General features: G+C 58.0%; 1 protein-coding gene and 1 long non-coding RNA gene across 3 annotated transcripts in view; one reads left to right on the forward strand and one right to left on the reverse strand.

Moving 5' to 3' along the window:
* Positions 1-8,968, forward strand: part of PTPRN2 (protein tyrosine phosphatase receptor type N2) — a 720,648-nt gene that overhangs the window by 541,510 nt on the left and 170,170 nt on the right. The window lies entirely within an intron of this gene.
* Positions 4,827-8,917, reverse strand: LOC129516113 (uncharacterized). The gene is made up of 3 exons (XR_008665700.1): positions 8,475-8,917; positions 7,029-7,677; positions 4,827-6,822 (listed from the first exon to the last, which is right to left on the reverse strand). It is a non-coding gene; the product is annotated as an uncharacterized LOC129516113 (long non-coding RNA).

Below are 8,968 nucleotides of genomic sequence, written 5' to 3' on the forward strand. Positions count from 1 at the left end.
TTCCATCAGGGGGCCCAGGGGAATACCGGGCGTACATCCTGTCGTGGGGTGCAGGGTGCCCAGGGGGTCACTGGATGAACGTCCCATCGGGGGACCCACAGGGTCCTTGGTCGTACGTCCCGTCAGGGAGCCCAGGGGGTCACTGGGTGTATGTCCCGTCAGGGGGCCCAGGGCACCCAGTGGGTCACTGAGCGTACATCCCATCAGGGGGCCCAGGGCGCCAAGGGGGTCACCAGACATATGTCCCTTCAGGGCGCCCACGGGATCACTGGGCATACATCCCATCAGGGGGCTCCTTCCACTGTTTTCGGGTCTCAAGCCTCACCCCTGGCCCACTCAGCAGCTCTGCTGTTATGTTCTGCAGGGAAACAAAGTCATGGGTAGGACCACATCCCCTTGCAGCCGGTGGAGGACCAACGAGCACTGGTCAGTGGCCAGGTGGCAGCTGTCGGACATCCCAGGGGTGGGCTCCAAGGCTGGGCTTCTTAACCTCTGTCAGTGACTCAGGCAAACATGAGGTCAGTACTGTCGCTCATAGGAAGTGAGGCAGGGATGCTGAGCCCGGGCACCCTTCCTCCCAGGGCCTGACCGCGTCCTCAGTGAGACATTCTGGGGGCTGATTCTACATCTTGCCCGTTTGCTGATTCCGCGTCACACGTGCAGTTTCATACCGAGGGTCTCACTGCTCCTGCATGTTACACAGAAGCTGGAGGATGGGCATCCTCTGTGGGGCTGTTTCTTTTCTTATCCTGAGTGAAGAGTTTGTGTTGTGTCTTTCTCTCCCCTTGTTTGTTCATCTGTTTTGCGTCTTACATTCCACACACAAGTGAGATCATGTGGGATTTGTCTTTCTGTGACTTACTTCACTTAGCACAATACCCTCTCGCTCCATCCAGGTCGCGAGTGGGAAGGTCTCATTGTTCCTCACGGCTGAGTGATGTTCCAGTGTGTGTGTGTTGTGGACACATGTGTGTGTGTATGTGTCGCATCTTCTCTCTCTGTTCATCAGCCCGGGGACTTTGGGTGTATGTACCCCTTAGGATCCATATCTTTTGTACCCTTTGGGTAGATACCCAGTCATAGGATTACTGGATCACAGAGTAGCTCTACTTCTAACTTTCTGAAGCCCCTCCTTCCTGTGCTCCACAGAGGCCACCCCACTTTACATCCCCACCAACAGTGCAGGCGCCTTCCTTCTTCTCCACGTCCTCCCAACACCTGTTGTTTCCTGGGGTTTTGATGTTGGCCATCCTGACAGGTGTGAGGTGGGATCTCACTGTGGTTTTGATCTGCATTTCCCTGAGGCTAAGAGATGTTGAGCATCCATCCATGTGTCTGTTGGCCATCTGATGTCTCCTTCGGGAAAATGTGTGCTCACGTCTAGTTTTTTTGAGAGCAGGAGTCTCTCGGACCCTTCTGTGCCTTCCCAGGGCCAGGGCGGTGACCTCCACATCTGAGTGTGGGACTAACCACCCAGCTGACCTGGAGCCACCAGCCCAGGAATACCACTCGCTCGTGGAGGAGCAGCACCATTTGTCAGGAGCGTAAATACACCCGGGCTGAAACCCTATGAGTGATGCCGCTGTGCTGGTCAAATGTGTGAGCCATCAGCAGAGAGGAGAGTGGTTTGCTTGGCGCACATGTTGATAGGCAAGTTTGTGGGGAGGCGAAGTGCCGTGGCACTTGCAGAGAAGCTAGTGGCCAGGGCTCCGTCCTGAAGCTGGTGGTGATATTCATGTCTTTCTGATGGAAAGTGATGGGATGTGCCATCCCCTCTGATTTATATGGGAGCTGTATTCCCAGGCCTGGAAGGCATGTGTTTATTTGCTCATTCAGCGTGTTGGGCACTGTCTGCAGCCAGGCCAGGTGGGCACAGGCCTGTGTGGCTCCATCCACATCTGCCCCTGCCACAGGCTGCCCCCCCCATCCCATCAGCGTGCTGATTATGTGCAGCAGTGGCCCGTCCAGCATGTGGTGCCCTGTGCCGTTCAAAGCCATGATGCTTTCAGGGCAAAGTAGGAGTTTTCAGGGGGCAAAGGGGTAGGACCCTCATGGAGAGGCCAGCCTCCATCTTCAGCCCTGCATCATGGCTGCAGGAGCATCATCACATCATCAGTGACGCCCCTGAGAGCCCCACATCCTTTGCCCTTTTTGCCCCTTGACCTGGGCAGATGAGTCGCCCGGGAGCTTCACCCACTCAGGCCCGATTGGTATCTCAGCGACAACCTCTCACCCTTGTGATTGGGGGGGCAGCTCATATTTCCAGCCCCTCAACCAGGTCACCACCCCAGGGTAGGATGGGCCTACCCGAGACTGAGTCTCAGTCCTCAGCGGATCCCCAGACCCTCACCGCCTGAGGTGCAGGGATGCGCAGATGCTGTTGTCTGGAAGGAGCTGGCACCTGACCGTCTGATGGTGTGCGTGCTGGTCAGAAGAAGGGGGTGGGTTGAGCTGGGTGGCCAGCATGTGGCCGTGGCGGGAGGCCCTGGCAGGAAGCCTGGACCTGCAGGACAGGCAGCTCCTTCTCACCCAAGGAAAAGGATGATCGGCCTCAAATAATTTGTGCATCAGGAAGAAGCGTCACCAGCAGCCATGAAGCCCCGGGACTTTGGGCGGCAGACACTGAGCTCCTGGCAGTGGGGTCTGGAGTCCTAATTTGGGCAAAGGGAAGCCATCGAACTTTCATAGATGAAAGCCCTGGTCTCTTGTAGGAAGATGCACCAACAACTTAGGACCGTCCTCCCCAGGTCTTGTGCATGCCCACCACACCCTCCTGTTCCCTGGACAGGGAGTCCCTGCCCCACAATGGGACGTGGACTTGATGCTCTCTGGTCACCACTCCAGCGGCTGCACTCCCATACCCGCCGGCCTCCCAGGGGCGGGACACAGATGCGGCGCCAGGTAGCCCCTGAGCAGAGCTCAGCCCTCCGTCTGGACCGGTGGCCTCCTCTGGGGAGCAACCAGGGCAGAAGCGAGCAGAGGGGGAGAGGCCACTCGGCCTGGGCATGGCACCTGTGGGGAAGGGGACACTGCAGGGCAGGTGAGGCCTGTCAGCACCACCAGCTGGGTGCTGCACAGACAGCGTTCCTACGACCTACGCAGGGACCTGGGTCCAGATGGCAGTGTCCCCCCCACCACGGGCAGCCCTTGAAATCTCTGTGCCAGGCACTGGTGGGGGCACACGTTTCAGTCCTGCTGTGTCTCACCTGTCTTGGAGACTGAGAAGATAGGGAGAGGGACAGGAAGGGGGCCTCAGTGTCTCAGGTGCCAACCTCCAAGGTGTGGGAGACACATGGGTCCCACGGCTGGACAGGCTGGGTGCTCTAGCGTCCTCGGGCCTCGGCCCCTCCCATCTCACCTCCTTCCCTGGCCCAGGAGCTCATGGGTGGAGACCCCTCGGCATTTCCTCTGACAGCTATGTGGTGGAAAGCCAGGCCCCACAAGGGAGGCGTCGTTGTCATTAGTAACATCGTGAAAGTTGCGTGGAGCCGGGTTCCCTGAACGAATGTGAGATGGGTGGACCTCGGGGATGGGCAGAAGGCGCTTGTTCAGGGGTGTCTGGAGCTGTGCCACGTCTCCGGAGGTGACACCTACCCGCCTGGCCCCGTCCTGGAGGTGGCACTCGGGGCTTCCAGCAGCCAGGTGAGGCCCATGCCCAGGCCTAGGCCCCACGGACATCTGGGTGAGCTCGCGGCTGGAATTCCTCGGGGGTGAGAAGGCAGGGCGTGAGCGCTCATGACTCCTGCTGCAGTATTGGGACACATTTCCGCTGGAAAGGTTCACAGGGAAGGAGGGGTCCTGGGACCGCGTGCTGGTGAACTGGGCGCAGCCGCCACCAAAAAGTCCTGGGATTTCCAGGGTCCTCAGGCTGCTTCGGAGTAAATGACACAATAAAAAATCCAAAATGCATTGGGCGTCGGTTTTTCCCTTTCATGCTTTTACTGTGTGTGCTTCTGAGCCACGGAGACATGAGACCCCAGCGTGGGGAGGGCAGCTGGAGAGCTGGGGCCATGGCCCGAGCATGGTGACCGCCGTTCCCTCAGAGCAGGAGAGCCTGTTTTCACGCAACCACACCTGCAAAGCCTTGGGGACCAGGCTCCTCGGGGGGACAGTCCCTGCATCTGCCGTGCCACGTGGAGCCATCAACACTCATCCCCCCGGCCCCTAAGGGGGGGACCCATGTCCACACCGCTCATTTGGGGTCGGTTTCTCACCGCCTAGGCTGGCAAGCAAATGCACTTTCCTCTTAAGAATTGGAAAAGCACCCAAAGAAAGAAAGAGGAGATGGGCTTAGCAGCCACGCTCTGAGGCCGCCCCAGGCCCCCACAGCCCCAGGGGCACACACGGGCACCCCACACCAGCTCCAAGCAGCTCGAATCTTATTTCTTACTGGACTTTGTTGTTTTCAGAAGGAAATCAGCTGTTGGCCACTGTCCTGTGATTTTCCCTAAAACACCAGACAAGTCACCACAGAACAGGGGTCTCTCCTCCCATCAGAACCCCCGAGACCACCTCCCGGCCGATGATGTGAGACATTTAAATATCCTCACGTAGCTCGTTGGCTGTTTCGTTCGCTGTTGCTATCTCTGTGTGTAATCTTTGTGAATTGGCTCGTAGGGAATGTGGGGTCTGTGAGGAGCATGTGTTTCATTGCCAGCTCCCCACCCCCCCAGAAGGGCTTTCCCAATGCAAACACCTAATAGTGGTGTGTGGAGAAAGGATCTCATCAGGCTTCTTAACTTCTGCCAACGTCATAGGCAAAACAATGCTTGATTTTTTATTTTGTAACGATGACAAAGTCACACGTCTCTACAAACTCACTTCGGTTTGTGTGTCGTCTTCTGTGATTTACCTGATTGTACTCTGCACAATTTTTCTTTTATTTTTTACCCCCACCGATTTGTAGGAATCATTCGTACGGCAGCTGTATTCACTGTTTAAGACTCCTGGATTTTTCCAAATAGCTTGGGTATTGTGATAATTGAGCCCAACATAAGCAAGTATTTTATATTTCCTCCCAAGCATTTCATAGCTATTTTTTACAGTTAGATTTTTTTTAACTTATTTATTCATGAGAGACACAGAGAGAGGGGCAGAGACACAGGCAGAGGGAGAAACAGGCTCCCCACATGGAGACCGATGCGAGACTCGATCCCCGGACTCCAGGACCATGCCCTGGGCCAAAGGCAGACCCTCTGAGCCCCCAAGGAGCCCTTTACATCTAGATTTTGATCCGACTGTTTTATGTGGTAGGGGGTTCACCTCATTTTCACTTCTCAGCTGTACTTACTGGGGAGTGGGTTCTTCGCGCATGAGTGTGAAAGGCCACACTCGAGTGCAGGATCCGCTCCTGGCCGTCTCTCCTATCCCTCATGTTGTATCACCTCCTGCTTTGTCACATAGCTCAAGATCTGCGCGCAGGTTGCTCTTTCTATTTCCCCCAACTTCTTTAGGCCAATCCTAAATGTTTATTCTTCCGGGACCCAAATCCAAATGCTCTTCAGAACCAAAGTACCAAGTCATGCGCTCACACTCAGCTCTAGAATCTCCCTGGACATGTGTCCTAACTATTGACATTAGGAAGTTAGTGGCCTGGCTTCGCATGACAGAAACGTTCCCATGAACAAATGACTTGTTCTGGGTTTTGGGAAAGCCCTTTCCCTGATGCCGCCTTCTGAGGGCACGGCCACCCGTCCTGGGAATACAGGCCACAGAGCACAGGTGCCCCAGAGATCCAGGGCTGGGGGCAGGGGACAGGCCTGTCGTCAGGCCTTGGTCCCTGCAGCCGTGTGGGCAGCGAGGCTGGAATCCACAGGGCTGCCCATCAGGCTGGATGCCCCAACAAGGTTGATGCTGCCACCAGAGTCCAAGGGCCACCTGGAGACAGAGCTCCCACTTCTTCGGGGCAGGTGGGTCCTGTTTCTGTTCATGACTTCACCTGATTAGATGAGGCCCACCCATGGTGTGGAAGGCCGCCTACTTTATCCTGAGTTCACTAATGTCGGTGTTAACCTCATCTAAAAACTCCCTTCGTGGCAACATCTCAACTGGGGTTTACCAACCATCTAGGTCCCACGCACCTGTATGTAAAACTCCCCATCACGCCAGCTGCGCAGCCTCTGTCATGGTCCTTGCTGGGCACACAGGCATCGCTGCTCCTTAAAGGTGCTTCCCCGTGGCGGCAGACCCAGCTGTTGGTTCCCCTTGCCCCCCACCCAGGGGCAGAGTTCACCAGCCCCCCCGCTGCTGACCATGAAGCCCCCTGCCAGGGCCACCTACCCTGGAGAGTCTGCAGCACAGCGAAGGGGCAGGCAGGTCCCACGGCTGGTGGTCAGAGCACACGCTTCCCTGCACTGTGTGCTAACCCTGCCCTCTGCCCCTGCTTACTCACACAGGCAGGAGGTCCCTTCCACGCTGTCCGCATCCTGATCAGTCAAGGTCAGAGGCCAGCTCCCATCCCCCGGCCCCGCTGCCCAGGTCACCCCTCGCCAGCCTGGCTGCTGCCTGATTTAGTGTCAGGGGAGGTGGTACTTGGCTCTGAAAGAAGGGTCACCTGTCAGTTTGACAGGCTCTCGAAAACATCCCGACTCCATTATCAGTCTGGCCCTTGGCACCTGGAACCGACACGGGGCAGGGGCATCGACCCTGCGGCAGCATTCCCTGTGGACAGCAGAGGCAGGCCTGCGGGCTTGCTCTGCCATCCGAGCCGTCGTCTGCACCGGGGCCGGCCCAACCTGCGTACTTCCTCCTGCCAGGATGCGGCCTAGGGACCCAGGGGCCCTGGGGTCCCACCGATTCCGGGTCTGAGTCAGCAGGCTGAGGCTGGAGGAACGGGGAGGGGAACGAGGGGGAGAGGAGACAGAGAGGAGGAAGATGGGAACCCACACGTGGCCAGGGGTCCCTGTTGGGTGAGTGGGGCTCAGCTGCATCCATGGTGGTGCCCAGAGCCTTCTCAGCATGCCCCCGATCCTGTCCCCCTCAGTCAGGACATTGGGACCCCACAGGGGGGTGGGTACCAGGGCCCCTACCTCATGCACTCCAGGCTGCCCTTCCCACGTGTGTTGAGGGCTTGGGAGCCATTCAAGCCAGAAGCCACGTATCATCCAAGCCTTAGCTGCTGCCAGAATCTTATTGATGACCAAGATTTTCCTGGAGGAAACCTGTTACTGACTGGATCGGTGAGCTTGGGCGTGGACCTGTCGGGCCCTGTAAGTTCTGAATTAGCAGAGTGCCCATCATAGGGATCATTTTGGACTCCGTTACATCCACGTAGTGGTGCTGGCAGCGGCACCTGGGCACTCCTGTCATGCTGAGCCAGTTCTGAGGCTGAGCAAGCCCCTCTGCGCGGGCTGCAGCCCCAAGGCATGTCCAGAATGCTCTGAGGCTTCGAAGCATCTCACTGGAAGTTCTCGTTGTAACACTTCCCAGCGACACAGTCACAGAAGTCCCACTGACTGCCTGTAGGCGGAGGAGGTGGTACGCACTGCGTTCCGTCTGTGGAGAAGCCAGCTGATTCCACCACTGGGTGCCCTGCTCCTGAGGGAGAGGATTCCATTTCCTTCCTCTGTTCTGGCCTCTGACTCCTCCGAGCTGGACGCTTCCGCGCAAAGAGGACGTGCTGAAAGCTGACGAGGTGTCGTGAGGTTGTTTCCGGGGTAGTTGCTTGCTGCGTCATTTCTTTGGGGACAGAAACCAGAATCTGTCTCTCGGGGACGTGACCTGGGCATGAGTTCCTCCCTGTGTTTCCACTGTTGCTGTGATGATTGCACAGGACACAGCCTGGTGTCTGTCACCAAGCCACTGTCCCTGCCGGGGGCCAGGGGGCGGCGTGCAGTCCTGACACTACCTCCCATGATTGCGTCTCCCTTCCTGGCGCTGGCTCCTGCCCTCCCCGCCTCTGGTGCCCAGCTCGCCCCCTTGCTCAGCTGCTTGGAGCACTGGGGCCTGGATCTGACTCCAGCACGGACCAGCTGATGACACTGGGTGCGACATCTGCATGGTCAGATGCACAGGTGCTTGCCGGCAGTGTCTTCCGGCCGAGTCAGGACTGGCAGGGTGTGCATACAGGCCATTGGGGGGATGGCCCCCTCACCATCTCCTCCTTCCCATCTTCCTCCTGTCTCCTCTCCCCCTCGTCCCCCTCCCCATTCCTCCTCCTTTCAGGAGAGGTTTGTTCAGTTCAAGCAGGGGAGGGGGGAGGAATCAAAGCCCCCTTCCCGCCTGTCCAGGACTGTGCTCCCCCAGTGAAGCCCCTCTCAGAGAGGCGGCTCTGTGTGACATACTGGAAAGCGGGACAAGCTGAGAGTCCGTCCCATACTAACGTCCTGCAAACCCAGCGTGCCCTCCGTCCCTGGGGCTGCTGGACTCTCTGGTCTGGGCACTGGAGCTGTCCTGGAAATGGGGCCACCATCAGCCATCACCCGTGCCCCCAGAACCCGGCCAGCTCCTAGGGCCACGTGTCTTGGGCATTGTACCTTCTCTGCCTGTTGCATCCCCGTGGTGGACAAGGTGGTGTCCATGCAGAAGCAAACAGCTCAGAGGTTCTGCTGGAGGTGAAATCCTCTGAATTTTACACCTCGAGTCTCCCACTCCCGGCAGCCACCAGCGCAGAGGAGCGGCCGACACCACTCAGCCCCTTGGAGTGGTGTTCCTGCCCCAAGTGGGATGAGCTAGGATGTCGCTGTCCTGACAAATGGAAGCATGCAGAGGCCGTTTCTGTTTTCGTGGGGCATCCCTCCAGGCCCAAGGGGCTCTGGCGTGTGAGAGAGTGCCGCCGTCACCCCCTCAGGGTCCCCACCTCGGTTTTCACTGAGCCGCCTCTGATCACAGCTTCCAGAGACCCTCAGGTGCCCATGAAGCACAGCCCGGTATTGGGCAGCTACATGGAGGGCCGTTGGCTCTCACAGCCCACAATGCCCCCGTCAGCCGGGCTGCTCACCTCCCAGAAGACCTGTCCCCCAACCCACCC

Source organism: Nyctereutes procyonoides, unplaced genomic scaffold (genome assembly GCF_905146905.1).
Source record: "Nyctereutes procyonoides isolate TBG_1078 unplaced genomic scaffold, NYPRO_anot_genome, whole genome shotgun sequence".
NCBI lineage: Eukaryota > Metazoa > Chordata > Mammalia > Carnivora > Canidae > Nyctereutes > Nyctereutes procyonoides.